The following is a 19,838-nucleotide window of genomic DNA, read 5'->3' on the forward strand; positions in this document are numbered from 1 at the left end:
ATGCATTATTCTACTGCAAATATATTTTTCTTACACAACTTTAGCTCTAAAACTACTTGTGTTTAACACTGCCATAAGTAAAAATGCCAGTACTCGTCGAAGACTCATTCTACATGTTGCGTGAGTGTGCCAATTAAGAGATACTGTGAAATTTCAGTACGTTAGTTAGTTTTATCTATTTCTCTACATAATTTACTCAACCAGGAATCCAACGTTCCGGTACTCATCTATGATTAGGATTACATCCTAGTTAGTCTCGATATACCAACTTCTACATACGGCCAAAGTACATATATCCAACCTAAGCAGTACCAGTGCTATGTCAGTTTTGATAACACAGAAAGCTACAAGTATGCTGACAAGGAAAACGACAACATTAACGACATCAACATGTACACAACACAACAAAAGCAATAAACATAATTTAGAGGCATATCAAATGTGGTATTAGTCAATAATGCTACATCTTTTACTAGGACGTAATAACGGTGTACCTGTCACCCTTTTCATTAAATCAAGTCCTATTTATCCTGGTAGATCCTTGCTTGTCTGAAATTATTGAGGTAAAGAGGAAGGAAGAACATTTGACATTAAACAATAGTGTCTTAAAAGATTATAATGAAAGAACAAATGGATGATAATTGTTATGGGAATAATTACGCAATACCACTGAAAAATTCATTTCTCATATCGAAATAAGGAAACCATAAATTTTAGTGCACATAGGGTTGATATATAATCATATTGCGTAATATTAGCATATGGTAGCCTAGTACATAAACACTATTACGACTGACCTTCATTGCAAAACAGTTTTATAGCCCAGAAAAAGACCGTTTTATGATGGAACGGGACTGCTTTTTGCTACTTCTGTAGAAAGGTAATAAGAAGGCCTTGTTGTCATGGCAACTAATGACGCTCAACATAAAGCTAAAAGATTGAATGTCAAGTAACGTTCTCCTTTAATGTTACGGTAACTAAGAGTATAATATTATAGAAAACAGTTCTCTTTTTGCGATGGGCTACTACTTTATTTTACTGACTGCATATAGTTTTCTTTATGTGTTAATCTTATTACACGTTGCAATAATACACGTAGTTTACATAAAAATATGACTGCATTAGGAACTTTTACAAAATTAATAATAACGCTGACGAATTTTTGTAGCGATATAACTAGTTCTAGGAATAAGGTCGCAATTTTTAACTTGCATCACTCTAAGGGCCAATTTCCTGGTCCGGTCACAAACGAAAAAGTCCAGTGATCTATAGGACCTGTAAGATTTTTTTTTTTTTTGTATGAACCATTTAAGTTTTTCGAGGATCATTTGAGTAGCTTCGTGGATACTAGATTATACATTTAACCTAGCTTACATTCAACTATTTATGTGATAAGGCTTCACATGTATAAAGAAGAATATATTTCTTTCACAGCTATTTCCATGGATATATCTAATTCATGATCGTCGTTTACTTTATCTTAAACTTTTTTTTCTTGTCCTGCCATACAGGGAAAAGCCCTGCACCCTGCATGACCTGCGAAATTTGCATGTCGTAGACCTACACATCTATTGAGTATTTGGAGAATCTTATAGCATAGTCCACGTTGATTATCAAATCTACACTACCGTAGCATTTAGACCTCAACTTCTTGAAAGTCTTTATATTATCAGTCCCTCTTAATGGAAGCTTGTTAGGCATAAAGCCTGCAATCTTGTGGCAGTATATTAGAAAGCTCTAGAACACACGGTCGATGTGCACCTTAGTTCCATAAAACTTGAAACTCCCCGTAATTAGTCTCGTTTTTTTAACAACTTTCTGGCTACAGAAGGACTTGTTTAGTCATTGCATATATTATAACATTTATTCAAGCCTTAATATGTAGCATGTAGGCTATAGTTCAATCGGTAAAGAGTAACCCTTTCTCGGGTAAGACGGCACAGTGTAAAACCCGGACGTCGGACGTCGGACGTCGGATGCCGTCCAGGAGAATAGAAAATCGCTTGTATCACCGGGAAAGACGCGAAAATACACCTCTTTTTTGTGACTGGTAATGTTCACTGATACTTTGTTATTTTCTGAATAAATGTTCGAAAAATATTGGTTTATTTTCATGTTATTGAGAATAATCTCAATCGGACGTCAACATTACACTATCTAACTGCCCGCTATTTTACCCAGTTAGTGTAATGTTGACGTCCGATTGAGATTATTCTCAATAACATGAAAATAAACCAATATTTTTCGAACATTTATTCAGAAAATAACAGAAAGTATCAGTGAACATTACCAGTCACAAAAAAAAGAGGTGTATTTTCGAGTCTTTCCCGGTGATACAAGCGATTTTCTATTCTCCCGGACGGCATCCGACGTCCGGATTTTACACTGTGCCGGGTAAGACACCTTTTTGTGAATCTTGCTCCTCTGTTTTTTATGTTCTATATTTTTTAAGATGTACTTTGGGTAAGCTAGAGTTGTACCAATTAAATCTGGCCATAACACAGTTAATCCTGTTTCTAAACAGAACATTCATCCAGGCATTTCTTTACAGAAGCAATCTATTTGTGGTGATATAAAGTTATTTTACTACACTAGCTAATAAAGCACCGAGAGACATACGCCTGCCTAGGTCACAAACTACACTAATGTCGGGACCAAATTGTAGATTGCTTGAATTGTTTTTCTTTCTCACTACTGATGATTCAGTTTTATTTTCATTTAACATTAATTGTTTAAGTTCCATCTACTCCCTAATACTAGCAAAAACCTTGTTTAAATTCTCGGCTGTACAATCAATGCCACTTTATTCTGTCTTTGTAATACTTTTTATAAGACCAATAATATACATAAAATATGATTGGACTTAGTAGACTATGGTTCCCTGTGGTTAGGCCTATCCCTCTTCTTAATTGTTCGTATGATGAATAAAAATTTCCAATTCTAACACAAAAATTTCTGACAAACGAGTCACCTTTTAGATATTTAAAGTCATCATTGTCAATACCAAATCGCAAACTCTTGATAGTAATTTATGCACAGCTATGTCAAAAGCCGCACCAAATAATCTAGATGCCAATATGTCCTTTTCTAACAAAACGCTTACAACAAGACATAGCCTACAACTGTCTCCGTATATTAGTATAATATAATTGTCAGTATGCTTACTGGTTATCCGGCAATACTTCACAAAATGACCAACTAACTATAGCTGTTCAAGAATTATACATTCTAACAATTATAATATGAAGCATAGTCACTAAATAGGTTTGTATGAACTCAAGTCCTGACAAACGAGAGCAGCTTTCACAACTGGTTTAACCACAGACTATTTCTGGTGTCTAGGATAAAGACCCTCATCAATTATAGTATTTAATATTTGATTTGTGCACAACTTCACGTGGCATCGACGGTCAACCTATCCTTCTAAATCAAGTGTTACGGAACACTAAAACATACAGTGACGTATGAATGTAACAGGAAAGCAAAAAATAACAAATAATTTTATTTCATATTCATATTACATTCATATGTGTTGTGAATTTTTAAGATATCTTTTAATACGGATGATTAACTAAAGAAACTTGTTTTTCCAAGAGTGAGAATCACTTTCCGAAAAAAATCTACCTAATAGAAATTGTATACAATCGTCGAGACGTCGACTGTCGTCTACTCGTCTCGAGGATTTCTAAGTGCATATAATCTTGTTTATGCTATTACAGTTTTTACAGTGAATTTACAAGTTGAAGGTATCTGTTCCTCTGATTGATATACTGGAAAACGATTAAAAAATCAACTTAAAAGACGTCAAAGTAAGTGTAAAACCCCTTAATCGTCTCACACATTGTCAATGCAATGCGTTTTGTCAGGTACGGGGTGGACTTTATAGCTGACCGTAGTTTCCCGAATGATGCCTTTTTTCTTTATTTGATATATTGATTATTATTAATTATTATTATTATTTATTGTTATTATTATTTCATCAATAGTGAGTGAGGTATTGTAATTTGGTTTTACTTTGTTCTAGTAAAGTTTTTCTAAGTCGAGTTATACCACAATTGAATACCATTCCTGTAGGTTAATTTTACTTAGAATACTTTAATTACATTATTTACATGATATTTTAATTTCAAGCCAAATATTTAAACCATATATTTTTTCCGGAGCCTTTGTATAACAGCGGATAGGATTTCTCGCTTCCATAGAACACCGCCTTACCTAACTTACAAGCCGTACCCGTCCTTACCTAGTTACCTAACGGGGCTAACACCCTCCCCCCTTAGACTGCCGTAATCTTAGCGATGGGACCCCTATTCCATAGCTGTGGTGTATGTATGATAGAGGCCACCTGTATGTATTATTATGCCTAATTTAGAATACGGCCGTCTGAAGGGGGGTCGCAGGGGACCGTTAGCTCCCCTTTAAGTTAGTAGGTAAAGACACGGCTTGTAGGTTAAGTTAGGGGAGAAAGTTTAGGTTAGTTGATGTCCATTTTTAATGAACGCATGAAAAACCGGCCGCTGATATACAAAGGCTCCCTTTATCCATATACTTGACAGTAATTACATGATACTTTAATTTCACGCCAACTACATGCACCATATATTTGTTTTCGGAGCCTTTGTATAACAGCGGATAGGATTTCCCGTTTCCATAGAACACTGCCTTACCTAACTTACAAGCCGTACCCGTCCATTACCTATTTACCTAATGGGGCTAACACCACCTCCCCCCTTAGACTGCCGTAATCTTAGCGATGGGACCCCTATTCCGTAGCCGGGGTGTATGTATGATAGCGGCCACCTGTATGTATTATTATGGCTAAGTTAGAATACAGCAGTGTAAGGAAAGGTTGCAGGGGACGTTAGCCCCCCCCCCCCCCCCCCCCCCCCCGATATTTTTGTAGGTTAGGTTAGGGGGGAAAATTTAGGTAGCTGATGTCCAATTTTAATAAAGGCATGAGAAACTGGCCGCTGATATACAAAGGCTCCCCTTAGCCTATGTATAGTGATGGACAGGACCTCTCGCCTTCATAGAACACCACCCGACCTAAACTTCACCACCTAACCTAACTTACAAGCTGTCCCCTTAACTGTTTACCTAACGTCGGATAACACCCTCCTTGGACTGCCGTATTCTTAGCGATATGGTTGAAGATGAGGGAGTTCTTGAGCATGGCCGTCATCATACATACAACCCATTTTTCTAATAGATATTCTTGTTTTTGTATGACTATTATTGTTGGTAAAAGCATGTAATTTTTGTTTCCTACTTATTAAACAATTTTGGGAGATTTTGATGGAAAACCAGTTTTGGGGTGTATGTATAATGACAGTCATGCCCCATAACTCCCTTATTTTCAACCCTATGGCCAAAAAAAAAAGTTGTCCTAACCTAGTCACAGCCAGCTAACCTAACTTAGGGGATGGGTCCTTCTGACAGTAAATATGGTATACTTTAATTTCTAGCAAATTACAATTATTTATTATTAAAGGGATGTAGATTAACGAGCCTAATGTAGTCAAATACAAGATTCATATATTTTCATTATTATTATATTGTGCTTTATCCATTTCCGACCCTGGATATTGGGGCAAAAGACTGTTTATTAGTTTTCCTAACCCCTCCTATATAAAAACAAATATGGGGGATCCCAGTGGAACACCATTGATTTTGAGTGGAAAAACACCAAAAACGAGTGATATGCCGCAATAGTAATGGTGCAGAAATTTATATTAAGCACAAGGTAACAGAAAGCAAAAATATATAGTTCATGTAAGTAGTTTGAAATTATAGTATCTTAATTACCTACGATTTATATGATTTCCCTCAAATGGTCTTTGCTCTGCTTTGGCTCTCTTCACTTGCAGTTAGGCATTATTTCATTCCTCCTCTGTTCTGGTTAATGGAACATGGATGTGCTGCGCATGCCATCATTGAAGGTCACAGAAAATCATAATGACCTTCAATTTATGTCATATCCCTCAAATGTTTTTCTCTGCCATTGCTAGCTTTCATTACAAATACGCTAAACATTGTTTGTTCCGACGTAGATACAAACCCTCCGCTATTTATAGGGTATACTTTCGGCGCAGCTGAAAGACGAGCCATGATAATTTTAGTGAGGGATAACTACCCCATCCGCTAGTTAGCGGGTGGGGGTTGGGGTAGACTGGCTACCCCGCTCACTCACACCTCTCGGCTGAGTAACCACTTTACTTTATGGCTCAGTAGAGGATGGACGTGCTGCCCTTCTCTCCTGCAAAGACTTGCCTTGATTGTTTTTCTGTTTTATTTTTTGTTTTCTTGTGTGTTTTCAATTATCTTATATATATATGAGTGTATATATGTATAAATGGAAATATCCCTTCGGGGGAATGAGTCGTCGTCAAGAGAAGACCGCCTTTGGGCATCGGCAGTCCCCTGTTGCGCTTATGGTTCTCCTTCACGGGCGGTGCGAGAGTCTTATCTTAAGCGACATTCTCCTTCGGGAGAACAAACCTTTTATGCGGAGTTGTTATCCTTGATCCTGCTGGTTCTCCTTGATCCTGCTGGTTCTCCTTGATCCTGCGGGGTCTCGTTACGATCACCCTTTTGGGCTGGCGTGATTGTTGAGCCTTTGGGCTCTCGTCATGTTGATCCTGCGGGTTCTCATGACAGTAGGAGTCCTTCGGGACTCCGCTCGAAACCTATGGGTTTCAGTTACGCTGAACTTTCTGGCTCTCGTAACGATGGTAACGTTGAGCCTTCGGGAACTTGTGCCACCAATCACGCTGACCTTTCGGGGTTTCGTGTCAGAGGAACCTCGGTTCCTCGTTACGCTGATCCTTCGGGGTCTCATAACATTAGTTATGCAGAACCCCTGGGCTCTCGTAACTTTAGTCACTCTGACACTTCGGTGTTTTGTGACAAGGAAACTTCGGTTTCTTGTTGCGCTGACCCTTCGGGGTCTCGTAACATTAGTTACGTTGAACCCTTGGGCTCTCGTAACTTTAGTCCACTCCGACTCCAGTGTTTAGTGACAGGGAAACTTCGGTTTCTCGTTGCGCTGACTCTTCCGGGTCTCGCAACCCAGGCTACATTAGGCCTATGGTCTCTCGTGCCCTTAATCACGCTGATGCTTCGGGGTCTCGTGGTTTGCGCTGACCCTTCAGGGTCTCACAATGCAGTTCACGCCAAACCTTTGGGTTCTCGTGATCATAGCCATACTTATATGACAGAGTTTGGGGACTCTCGTTGTGTTCACCGTTTGCGCTCACACAACACAGGCTATCGTGAACCTTCGGGTGAACGTAGTAGTGGGTACTCTCGCCACACTGAGAGCTCTCGCACGCAAATTGGCGCGCGCGTGCACGACTAACTTGGGGCGCGCGCACGAGCACCTGGCCGCACGGAATCAGTTGGGGTGCGAGAACAACTCTTATGAACGAGTGCACTAGAGTTTTTCTCTCATGACAGAGTTTTCGAGCTCTCGTCCCGTGAATTGTTCGCTCGCGCCCATCGTCATCAAGAGTTTTGCTCTTATGACAGAGGGATGCCTGCTGCCTGGGGGTTTGCGAATCCCTACAGGTAACTGTAATACAGTTCCTTTGGGTCCTGGTCACGTAACATGATTCCTGAAAATTCCATCAGGAATCGGCGACGGAGTTCCTGCTGGTTCTTGGCACAACGTCCCTTAAGGTCGTGGGAGGGGATTTCTCAAATGGATTCTGAACCCGTGGGTTCTCATCCGAATCTCTCGGTTTCCGCGATCCAAAGTTTTTTCTGGGAACTGTGGTCGACCTCCCCCCCCCCCTGCGGGTTGTGTCTTCCAAAGGTGTGACTTTATGCGTCTCTCTGCACTCCCAGCTGATTACTATATCAGCTGGTCTGGTTTCGCCAGCATCGATCCTTTCGTTTTTGAGCGAATCACCGTCATCTTTCCGCCACCTTCCCACTTCGGGCGGTTTGGTTAGCAGACGGAAATGAGCGAGGAAGGAAAAATTCTTTACCTTCCAGTTCATTTCCCCTGACAGGCCTTGCCTTATTTAGACAGTAGGGTAGTTTTCTCACTAGCGAGAAAGCGTTCGATGGCAACCCCTTCGGGTAAGTGGTATATGGCCCTTATTGGCAGAAAGATCGCTTGCACGCATACAGTGAACCCTCGTTTATCGCGGTAGATAGGTTCCAGACGCGGGCGCGATAGGTGAAAATCCGCGAAGTAGTGACATCATATTTACCTATTTATTTAACATGTATATTCGGACTTTTAAAACCTTCCCTTGTACGTAGTACTGTTAACAAACCACCCTTTAATGTACAGAACACTTAATGCATGTACTACAGTACCCTAAACTAAAACAGGCACAAATATTAAAGGCGATTTTATATCATGCGTTTCCTAAACACCTAAAAAGCACGATAAAAAATGGCAACCAATGTTTTGTTTACGTTCATCTCTGATCATAATGAAGAAACAAACTCATTTAGTGTACTGTACAGTACACATATATGTATAGGTTAGTTTTTGCATCGATTATATTGATTATACAGTACTGTACTGTATGTTGATTTGTTTATTACCAATGTTTTAGTTTACTTATTTTTCTTAGGATTTCCAAATGAAATGTTTTTCTTTATGACGCCGCCTGAAACGACGGCGTGTACGCTCAGTAAACAACCATGCTCAGAACAAACAAGGCATTTAACGTGCATGATGATAGTGATAAATAATGATACAGTACATACAGTATTTACAGTAAAAGCATTTACAAAATATGTTACCTTACAAATATAAATTATACAGTATTGTACGTAGCAAAGCAGGAAAACAATTTACGAGAGAGAGAGAGAGAGAGAGAGAGAGAGAGAGAGAGAGAGAGAGAGAGAGAGAGAGAGAGATTGTTTTACGTACGTAAATGTAAATTTTAAACAAAAAAAATATGATAGGTTACAACATGTAGACTTTTAAAACCTTCCCTTTAACTTAATGCATACAGTACGTACATTACTAAACTATAAAACAGGCAGTAAGAATATTAAAGTAAAAAATAAAGATTGTTACTGTACTCACCACGAAAGAAGTTGAAGAAAAACTTGAATGGTGATGGCGATGAATTTGCTGCACAGTAGAAATGATGATGATGAAGCTGATGATGTGTTCTACTGTGTAGCCAATGATAGTATTTTACGTCTCTTCAGACGGAGGTGTCTTTTCCTGGGACACCTCTTCAACTTCTTCCTGGGAAACTTCAATTTCTTCCGAAGGCGTACTAGCAGGAGGAACTGGCTCTTTTTTGCGAGGCTGGAAGAACATTGTGATCGGAAGTTGTTGCCGCTGCTTCTTTTTTCGATCCAAGAGCATTTTGTAGGGAGTCATTATGTCATCAACCTTGTTGCAGAATTGCATTGAGCGAACCATATCCTCGTCCCACTCTTGCAACATTTCTTTCAACTCCTTCGCGTGGTTGCAGGCCTTGGCAAGCCGTTCTAATGTTAAGCCCGTTTCTTCGACATTTTCTTGGGTCTCTTCCTGGGTATCACTCTCTTCCTCACTTGCCGATTTCGTCAGGTCTTCGAGGTCTGCGTCAGTTAGGGGCTGGGAATGGCAGTCCAACAACTCGTCGACGTCTTCAGTCGTCATGTCGCCAAACCCGTCACCTCCAATTATGGCAGCCAACTGCACAGATTTCCGTATTGCAGAGTGTTGGATTTCCGACGGAGTAAATCCCTTGTCGTCGTAAACAATATCGGGCCACAACTTCTTCCAGCTCGCATTCACGGTTGCAGGTTTCATCTCTTGAAGTGCCTTCTGAATATTCTGCAGGCACGTGGCTATGGTGTACTGCCGCCAGTACGCCTTCAAGTTGAAATCTTCATCCTCGTCATCTTGGGCAGCATCCACACACGCAACGAGGTCCGCCAAGGTATTCTTCGTGTAGAGGGCTTTGAACGCCCTGATAACCCCCTGGTCCATCGGTTGAATTAATGACGTGGTGTTGGGTGGCAGGAACTCAACCTGAATGCCCTCATGCGACAGGTCAGTTGCGTGTCCACCAGCATTATCCATAAGGAGAAGGATCTTGAATGGCAAGCCCTTCTCTAAGAGATATTTACTGACTTGCGGGATAAAACACTGGTGGAACCAGTTGGAGGTCAGCATCTTCGTAATCCATGCTTTTTGATTATGCATCCAGTACACGGGAAGGAGATTCTTATTTTTATTTTTCAAAGCGCGAGGATTTTTCGACTTATAAATAAGCCCCGGCTTTAACAAAAATCCAGCAGCATTGCCACACATCACGAGGGTAACGCGATCCTTGAATGCCTTAAAGCCAGAGGCTTTGGCTTCCTCTTTGAACAGGAAAGTTCGCGATGGCATTCTCTTCCAAAACAAGCCAGTCTCATCCATATTAAAGACTTGTTCCGGCTTGTATCCACCTTCGGCGATAATATTCTTGAACGTCTGGTTCACGTAAGTTTCAGCAGGGGCAGTGTCAGCAGAAGCAGACTCCCCATGCAGGGAAACGCTTTTCAGGGCGAAGCGTTTCTGAAACTTCGCGAACCATCCTTTGCTTGCGGAAAAACGTTTCTGAGGCTGGGAATCAGTGGATGTCCCTGGTTGAGGATCATCTGCATCATCATCATCTTCAGCATGGTTGCCGTCGTCGTCTTTAGGTTCCTTTGCAGCAAAATTCTCATATAAACTCAAATCCTTTGTTTGGATGGTGTTCGTATCCAACGCTATGTTCTTCTTCCGGCAGTCGGCAATCCACACAGCTAAAGCACCTTCCATGCGTACGATCGTTTTATTACGCGTTGTAACGACTCGCTTCGCTGATCTGCTAAAGGTGATTGCAGCCGTCTTTCTAATGTTCGCCTCGTCCTTTTTGATATAGCGAACGGTGGATTCGTTGATGCCAAAATGGCGGCCGGCGGCCGCGTAACTTCTACCATCTTTTAACATGTCGAGAAGCGTAACCTTCTCAGCTATCGTCATCATCCTTCGGTGGCGTTTAGGCTCACTACCAGCCTTAAGAGAAGCAGAACGCTTGGGAGCCATTACAGTAGGATTTACGTACAGTACTGTAACAAAAGTTCAACTTAAAAAGGTCGCACACAGCACAGATTAAACTTCACAAACTTAAGAACGTCTACTCAGCGATACGCGGTAACAGAGAGTGAACGATCCAGCCCCGCGAGAACTTTGATGCTGCGGGTAGAAGATGCGGGCAAAACACCAATCACAGGCTAGATAACAAAACTTGAGTTCTGATTCGTCATCTATCAGTGCTTGAACCAATCACAACCCGTCTTACAGTACTATGATGCGTTGGTTACCTACTCATAGAAGATGCCCCGCGCATACTGAACGTACGTAGATTAAGTACAATACCGTAATAATAATAAATAATGATAATAATACTGTACAGTAATAATAATAATGATAATAATAACAATAATAATTTTATTAACAACAACAACAATAATAATAATAATAACAATAATAATAATACACACTTTACGTACGCTATTTTACGCTCTCTCTCTCTCTCTCTCTCTCTCTCTCTCTCTCTCTCTCTCTCTCTCTCTCTCTCTCTCTCTCTCTCTCTCTCTCTCTCTCTCTCTCTCGTACGCTTATTCGAAATGTGATTTTTGCAACAAAGAATATTATTGGATGCAGTACTGTACTATGTACGTATACATACAAAAGATTCATGGAAAAGAAGCACATCCATTACAGTACACACCATTCTAATATGGTATGACTGCATCTGATTTGCGTTTCATGTTCGATTTGATTTTACTACGTACTGAATTATCGTATGATCACATTCTCTTTTCGTGTTTTATTTCTTTCTGTGCTGAATTATATATCATATGTAATGCAATGAACAATCAGTAAGAGCAGATATTACTAATTACAGTATTAATGGAATTACAGGTAACAAAATATCGTATTTGGGGGTCTTCAGATTTCGCGGTATTTTCAAATTTTCCGGAAAATCCGCGATATGTATATATATATATGGGTTATGGAAAAACCCCGCGAAGTGGTGAATCCGCGATTGTCGAACCGCGAAGTAGCGAGGGTTCACTGTATGTCAGTGGATGATAGCCTATCACAGTGTTCATAATTGAGGCTTCTAAAACCACATGGTACCCCCCACAATATTTAAAGAGAGAGATGGGCAAGGGAAGAGGAAGAGAAGGAAAGGGGCACTTTTCATGCCATCTCCTCCTATATTTTCCCCTTTCCCTTCGTCATCCTTTTCTTGCTCCTCTTCCCCCTTCCCCGTCTTTCCAGGCCCCTTCTCCCCCAGCTTCTTTTTTACCCCTGCCCTCCTCTCCTCCTCCTTCTTGCCCCCCTCCAGTCCTCTTCGGTATTTCCTTGCCACTTCCCTTCCTCTCCTCATCTTTACTCCTCCCCTTCCTTTTTATTTACCTCTTGTGAATTTGTATTTTTTCAATATTTAACTTAGCCGGTGATTATAATAGCTGCAACTCTGTTGCTCGACAGAAAACTCTAAGGTAAAATTCGCCAGCGATCGCTACACAGGTTGCGGGTGTGCCTAACAGCGCCATCTGTCGTCCAGATACCCAGTACTCAATGTAAACAAATGTAAACTCAATTTTTCTCTCTGTCGAGCTATCGACAAGACGCTCTTACTCGCTGTTGCTAAACTGGAGTTTTTTCACAACTAATTGGTGAAGTACTTTATTCTAGTTTTGAGCTTTCGCTATGCAGGTGTTTTATCTTCATCTTAAATCTTGAACTCGTTTTGGATAGATTTAATTATGGTGACAAAGAGAGTATGGACTTTCTTTCACTTTTAAATGGCCGACCCTTCCCTTAGACGGAAGTGTGTTTAGGCTTTTAGTAAATATCTTATCACGTTATAGATTTTCCTCTATATATTTTATATCTCTCCGCCTTTATTAGGCCTCTTCGATTAACTTTCCATTTATTATAAACATATAAAAATAAATTTTAATGTTTTGTTTATATAGACCTTTCCTGAGAGTAGGCGGTCCTAACTTGGAAACCGAAGTTAATCAACGTTGAGCCCTTTATATCGTAATTAGCTTTTAAAGAGCTAAGGATTTAAAACTTTTTAAATGTAATATTTTATGAAAGAATTTCTTTGATAGTCTTCGTACTGTTTTCAAAGATGAACTAACGTTTAGTTTTTTTATGCTACGCAGTTGTTGACGTTCAGGACGTTCAACATGCGCTCTATCGTTACGATAGAGAGAGAGTGTATCACGGTTTCACTTTGCAGTAAGAGTAAATCGATTCTGACGTTTTGTTCATTCTTTCTTAGCTTAAATGTTTTAAATTCTAATTTAAAGGAACTTTTTATTTAAAAAACCTTTCAGTTTTTTCCTTTAGTCAAATAACATGTTTTTTTGACGAAATATAATTGGGCTCTTCTCTTAGGTGCGAAATCAAGAGAGAAAGAGAGAGAGAGATAGAGACGGAGGGAGAGAGAGGAGAGAAAACGTTCCGTTCAAGCGGGTAACGTTGTTCTCGTGTTACTCGCGTCCCTAGTCGCTGTACGGGGAGGAAGGATAAAACGTTTTTAGGTTTTTATTCTCGTCCCCAGGCTATGTGCGGTGAGAGATTGAAAACGTAGTTATATGAACTAGTGTTTAGTCTCTTTCCCAGCCACTGGTTTTTTTTTTTTTTATCTTAAATATGTTTTCTGTTTTTTGCTGGTATTAATGAGCTTGCATTATACGACTGATTTCGCAATTACTAACTTTTAATGAAGGGTAGAATTGCGTGTTTCAGGTAGAAATAAGTGCAAAACAGAAAATCGAAGTGATAAAGTGATATGCGCAAAGTGTTACAGTGTTGCGTCCGAAGCGCAAAGTGTTACAGTGTTGCGTCCGAAGCGCAAAGTGTTACAGTGTTGCGTACGAGGGTTCGTCTGTTCGTGCCTGTCGTTCACCTAGTCCGGGACCTCTTACATGCTCCCAAGCCCAGGGGAGAAGTAATGTCAAACGACTTATGGGTTCGAGAGGCCTTGACCAACGAACAGACGTTTTTCCCTCTATGGTATCGGGTGTATCTTACCAAGATCTCCCCTACCATAAGACGAGAGAGACGTTGTTTCTCCTCGTCATCCGAAGGCTTTTCGCATAAGAAACCTGTCACAAGGTTTCGAAGCCCTTAAGCGAAAGTCAGTCCTTTCAAGACAGGTCCAGCGTCCTGGTTACAACCATTAGGACAGCTCTGACCCTATGCAGTCATCGGATAACTGCTCGCCGCCTAACAAAAGCGTAACACAGACTCCGAGAGTCTTTTTTTGTAGGCAAAGTGTTGCGGTCACAGACGTTACCCTCGTCTCTTACCACAACCATTTCCGTTGATCCTTAATGGGTTGTATGGCAAGACATGCAGTATATGCTTGCCTCCCTTATGGAAGACTATTCTACCGATTAGTCCGTTGAGTCTAGCCGTTTATCTCATCGATATCCTGGCTTTCAGCCAACCTAACGTTCCTTTGTGCTTACTGTTGACGTTGGCGTAGTTTAGTCACGTCAGTCAGGTTGTTTAGAACCACACTCGATGCGGTCTCGTGTGGTTTTTCAGCCGCATTTGGACGTTAGGCCACTTGCTGATGCTCCTGTTGACGTTCAAGACGTTCACTAACAATCGGAGTTGACTTGTTTTGACGCTGTGCGTCAACCTCCGCATTCTAGAGTTGTTTTGACTGCTCAGTCTAGGCAGTCAAAGCAGTCTCGAGTGGACGCTGTGCGTCCTCACGCACCTGTTGTGGTTGACAGTTCAGTTGTTGACAGTTCACAGACTGTCAAGCAGTTACATGACGTTGCGTTCTGGTCCGCTACTAATGCACCAGTGAGTGTGGACTCTGCTTGTAAAGCATTGCCACCACGGTAGGTCTCTCCCTTGCTTGAGACTCAGCTTTTATCGGACAAGGTTCCTGTAGATGAGGAAGTTGCTGTTCTCCCTCCTACTGATATTCCCTTGAGGACTCTGTCAGATGGAGAGGAGCCTAAAGCTGCTTAGCCTCCTATGGACTTTAATTAAATCATGATGATTTTTTTTTAAGGCTCTTTGTCCGGATCTTTTTGTAACTGCTGCTCCTCGTTCGCCTAAACGTCAGAGCTTACACTAGGCCTAGCTACTTCGAAGCCGTTGTTTTTAAGCTAGTGCTCTCTCGCTCTCCTAGAGAGCGTTACGTTGGCTAGGCGACTGGTTTTTCACCAGGAGGAGTTTGGGGGATACAGCCTTTGCTTTCCCTTCTTTTAAACTGGTTTATAGAGCGAGAGTCTGATATGACACGAGAGAAGTTCTCGGCTTGGGAGTTCATGCCTCTGCCCAGATAGACTTCTCAATTCTCGTAGACTCTCCCTGGCGCCTAGCCAGGAGACGCTCCAAGTTGTTTACAGGTCAACTTCACAGCTGTTTTCGAGCCTTTGAAGTTTTGCTGTACAATTATGTCACGCATAACAAGGCTTTCAGGGATGGTAAACGGTACCGCCTCAGTCGCTAGCCCCGTCTGTTGCCACACCTGCTCCCGTAGACCCTAAATGGGCTTTGCTGCAAGACATGCAGTCCAAGCTTGCGTCCTTGATAGAGGACTTTAATGCGGAGAAGGTTGCTACCGAACCTTCTGGCCAACAACCTTCCAACCGGTCGGTTGTGCGCCCTGTTGACGCTGAGGTAACCTACTCGCGTCTGCCAGTTGAGGTGGTTCCTCCACCGATGCGACCCAGTGTGGGTTGCCAGCCGCACGTTGACGTTAAGCGACGCTTGGAGGTGGTTGTTGACGTTCAGGACGTTCAACAACCAGCAGAGGTGACTTGTTTTGACGCAGTGCGTCAACCTCAGCAACCCGGTAGGGTGTTGACTGCACAACCCAGACGGTCTAGACAGTCTCGGGTTGACGCTGTGCTTCCTCGCGCACCCATGGTTTTTGACAGTTCACAGACTGTGCAGCAGTTCCATGATATTGCGTCCGGCTCCGTCATGCATCCACCAGTGCGACCGGACTCAGCGAGCCAGACGTTGCCCACTCCGTTGCCGTTTCCTCATCAGTTTTTGGACGAGGAACCCTCTGATGAGGACGTTGCTGAACAACAAAACGATCAGCCCCCAGAATAGATCAAGCCCTGCTATCCATCCAGAAGATGCTGAAGAAGGAACGCTGCTCAGTCAGGCTGTGGATGAGTCTGGTAGGGACGCTGTCATCCGTGAAACAATTTGTGTCACTAGGAAGACTACACCTCCGTCCTCTTCAATACCATCTAGCTTTTTACTGGAAAAAGGACAAGACGCTAGAAGCGGTCTCGATCCCGGTTTCCGAAAAGATAAAGTCTTGTCTGACTTGGTGGAAGGACAATATCAACCCAAGAGAGGGTCTTCCCCTGGCTGTTCAGACTCCCAACCACGTTCTCTTCTCGGACGCATCGGACGTAGGCTGGGGTGCGACATTAGACGGTTGGGAATGCTCGGAAATATGGAACTCGAGTCAAAGGACAATGCATATCAACTGCAAGGAGCTACTGGCAGTACATCTGGCCTTGAAAAGCTTCAGGTCTCTCCTTCAAGGCAAAGTGGTGGAGGTGAACTCGGACAACACCACGGCTTTGGCGTACATCTCCAAGCAAGGAGGGACCTACTCTCTGACGTTGTACGAGATCGCAAGGGACCTCCTCACCTGGTCAAAAGGTCTAAACATATCACTAGTAACGAGGTTCATCCAAGGCAACTTGAATGTCATGGCAGATTGTCTCAGTCGGAAGGGACAAATAATTCCAACAGAATGGACCCTCCACAAGGATGTATGCAAGAGACTTTGGGCCACCTGGGGCCAGCCAACCATAGATCTCTTCGCAACCTCGATGACCAAGAGGCTCCCAATCTATTGCTCACCAATCCCGGACCCAGCAGCAGTTCATATAGATGCCTTTCTCCTAGATTGGTCACATCTAGATCTATATGCATTCCCTCCGTTCAAGATTGTCAACAAGGTACTGCAGAAGTTCGCCTCTCACGAAGGGACAAGGTTGACGCTAGTTGCTCCCCTCTGGCCCGCGAGAGAATGGTTCACCGAGGTACTTCGATGGCTAGTAGACGTTCCCAGAACACTTCCCCTAAGGGTGGACCTTCTACGTCAGCCACGCGTAAAGAAGGTACACCAAGGCCTCCACGCTCTTCGTCTGACTGCCTTCAGACTATCGAAAGACTCTCGATAGCTAGAGGCTTTTCAAAGGAGGCAGCCAGAGCGATTGCTAGAGCAAGGAGAACATCCACCCTTAGAGTCTACCAATCGAAGTGGGAAATCTTCCGAAACTGGTGCAAGTCAGTATCCGTATCCTCGACCAGTACCTCTGTAACTCAAATAGCTGACTTCCTCTTATATCTGAGGAAAGAACGATCTCTTTCAGCTCCCACTATCAAGGGTTACAGAAGCATGTTGGCATCAGTCTGCCGTCACAGAGGCTTAGATCTTTCCAACAATAAAGATCTACAGGACCTCCTTAAGTCTTTTGAGACCACGAAGGAGCGTCGTTTGGTTACACCTGGTTGGAATTTAGACGTGGTACTAAGATTCCTTATGTCAGACAGGTTCGAGCCGCTACAATCAGCCTCCCTGAAAGATCTCACCTTAAAGACTCTTTTCCTGGTATGCTTAGTCACAGCTAAAAGAGTCAGTGAGATTCATGCCTTCAGCAAGAACATCGGATTCTCATCTGAAACGGCTACATGTTCTCTACAACTTGGTTTTCTAGCCAAAAACGAGCTGCCTTCTTGACCTTGGCCAAAATCGTTCGATATTCCAAGCTTATCGAATATGGTTGGAAATGAACTAGAAAGAGTCTTATGCCCTGTAAGAGCTCTTAAGTTCTATTTAAAACGAACTAAACCTTTACGAGGCCCGTCTGAAGCTTTATGGTGTTCAGTTAAGAAACCATCTTTGCCTTTGTCAAAGAATGCTTTATCCTATTTTATCAGACTGTTAATACGAGAAGCTCATTCCCCATCTGAGTGAGGAAGACCAAGCTTTGCTGAAGGTAAGGACACACGAAGTTAGAACTGTCGCAACTTCCGTGGCCTTTAAACAAAATAGATCTCTGCGAAGTATAATGGACGCAACCTATTGGAGAGCAAGTCAGTGTTCGCGTCTTTTTATCTTAAGGATGTCCAGTCTCTTTACGAGGACTGCTACACTCTGGGACCATTCGTAGCAGCGAGTGCAGTAGTGGGTGAGGGCTCAACCACTACAATTCCCTAATTCCATAACCTTTTTAATCTTTCTCTTGAAATGTTTTTTATTGTTGTTTTTGGGTTGTCCGAAAGGCTAAGAAGCCTTTTCGCATCCTGGTTGATTTGGCGGGTGGTCAGAGTCATTTCTTGAGAAGCGCCTAGATTAGAGGTTTTGATGAGGTCCTGTTGTATGGGTTGCAACCCTTGATACTTCAGATCCTAGGGGTCGATCAGCATCCTGAGAGGATCGCGAGGCTCCGTAAGGAAGACATACTTAAAAAGGCAGAGTAATTGTTCAAGTCGACTTCCTTACCAGGTACCTATTTATTTTGTTTTTGTTATTTTGATAACTTCTAAAATGAAATAAAAATTCTTAGCTCATAATAATGTAAACATATAGTGCTGGTCTCTACCCACCCCCCTGGGTGTGAATCAGCTATTATAATCACCGGCTAAGTTAAATATTGAAAAATGTTATTTTGATAATAAAATAAATTTTTGAATATACTTACCCGGTGATTATAAATTAAAGGACCCTCCCTTCCTCCCCAATAGAGACGCAGTGGAACGAGGAGAAAATTGAGTTCTTTGTTTACATTGAGTACTGGGTATCTGGACGACAGATGGCGCTGTTAGGCACACCCGCAACCTGTGTAGCGATCGCTGGCGAATTTTACCTTAGAGTTTTCTGTCGAGCAACAGAGTTGCAGCTATTATAATCACCGGGTAAGTATATTCAAAAATTTATTTTATTATCAAAATAACATGTTTCGATTATTATTCCATTTTATAAAATAATTGTGTTATTAGATGTGTTATTTATTTGTATGTTCTTGTGAAGCTGGCACGTTTGTGGCGCTGGTCACTCGGTCGAAAAGGTCGTTGGTTTGGCAGTTGTTTAGAGATTTGGAGGATTTTATGTCGTCGGTTTTTTAGGTTGTTGTTTTGGCAGTTGTTTAGAGATTTGGAGGACTTTATGTCGTTGGTTTTTGAGGTTGTTGTTTTGGCAGTTGGTTAGAGATTTGGAGGATTTTGTCATTGGTTTTTGAGGTTGTTGTTTTGGCAGTTTAGAGATTTGGAGGATTTTATGTCATTGGTTTCGGAGGTTGTTGTTTTGGCAGTTGTTTCGAGATTTGGAGGATTTCGTGTCATTTGTTTTGGCAGTTGTGTAGAGATTTGGAGGATTTTGTCATTGTTTTTTTATGTTGTTTTGGCAGTTGATTAGAGATTTGGATGATTTTATGTCATTGGTTTTGGAGGTTGTTGTTTTGGCAGTTGTTTCAAGATTTGGAGGATTTTATGTCGTTGGTTTTGGAGGTTGTTGTTTTGGCAGTTGTTTAGAGATTTGGAGGACTTTATGTCGTTGGTTTTTGAGGTTGTTGTTTTGGCAGTTGGTTAGAGATTTGGAGGATTTTGTCATTGGTTTTTGAGGTGTTGTTTTGGCAGTTGTTTAGAGATTTGGATGATTTTATGTCATTGGTTTTGGAGGTTGTTGTTTTGGCAGTTGTTTAAAGATTGGAGGATTTTATGTCATTAGTTTTGGAGGTTGTTGTTTTGGCAGTTGTTAGATATTTGGAGGATTTTTATGTTGCTGGTTTTTGAGGTTGTTGTTCTGGCAGTT

General features: G+C 41.8%; 2 protein-coding genes across 2 annotated transcripts in view; both read left to right on the plus strand.

The window, feature by feature from the left end:
* The first annotated feature begins 3,390 nt into the window (after window positions 1–3,390).
* Window positions 3,391–19,838, plus strand: part of LOC137646024 (NIF3-like protein 1) — a 152,798-nt gene continuing 136,350 nt past the window's right edge. Inside the window, exon 1 of the mRNA XM_068379155.1 lies at window positions 3,391–3,809. The gene's annotated coding sequence lies outside the window, so the exon portion shown is untranslated. The remainder of the gene's footprint in view (window positions 3,810–19,838) is intronic.
* Ciao1 (cytosolic iron-sulfur assembly component 1) overlaps window positions 3,976–19,838 on the plus strand; it is a 51,051-nt gene continuing 35,188 nt past the window's right edge. Inside the window, exon 1 of the mRNA XM_068379156.1 lies at window positions 3,976–3,994. The gene's annotated coding sequence lies outside the window, so the exon portion shown is untranslated. The remainder of the gene's footprint in view (window positions 3,995–19,838) is intronic.

The sequence above is a fragment of the Palaemon carinicauda genome, chromosome 8, assembly GCF_036898095.1.
Source record: "Palaemon carinicauda isolate YSFRI2023 chromosome 8, ASM3689809v2, whole genome shotgun sequence".
Lineage (NCBI taxonomy): Eukaryota > Metazoa > Arthropoda > Malacostraca > Decapoda > Palaemonidae > Palaemon > Palaemon carinicauda.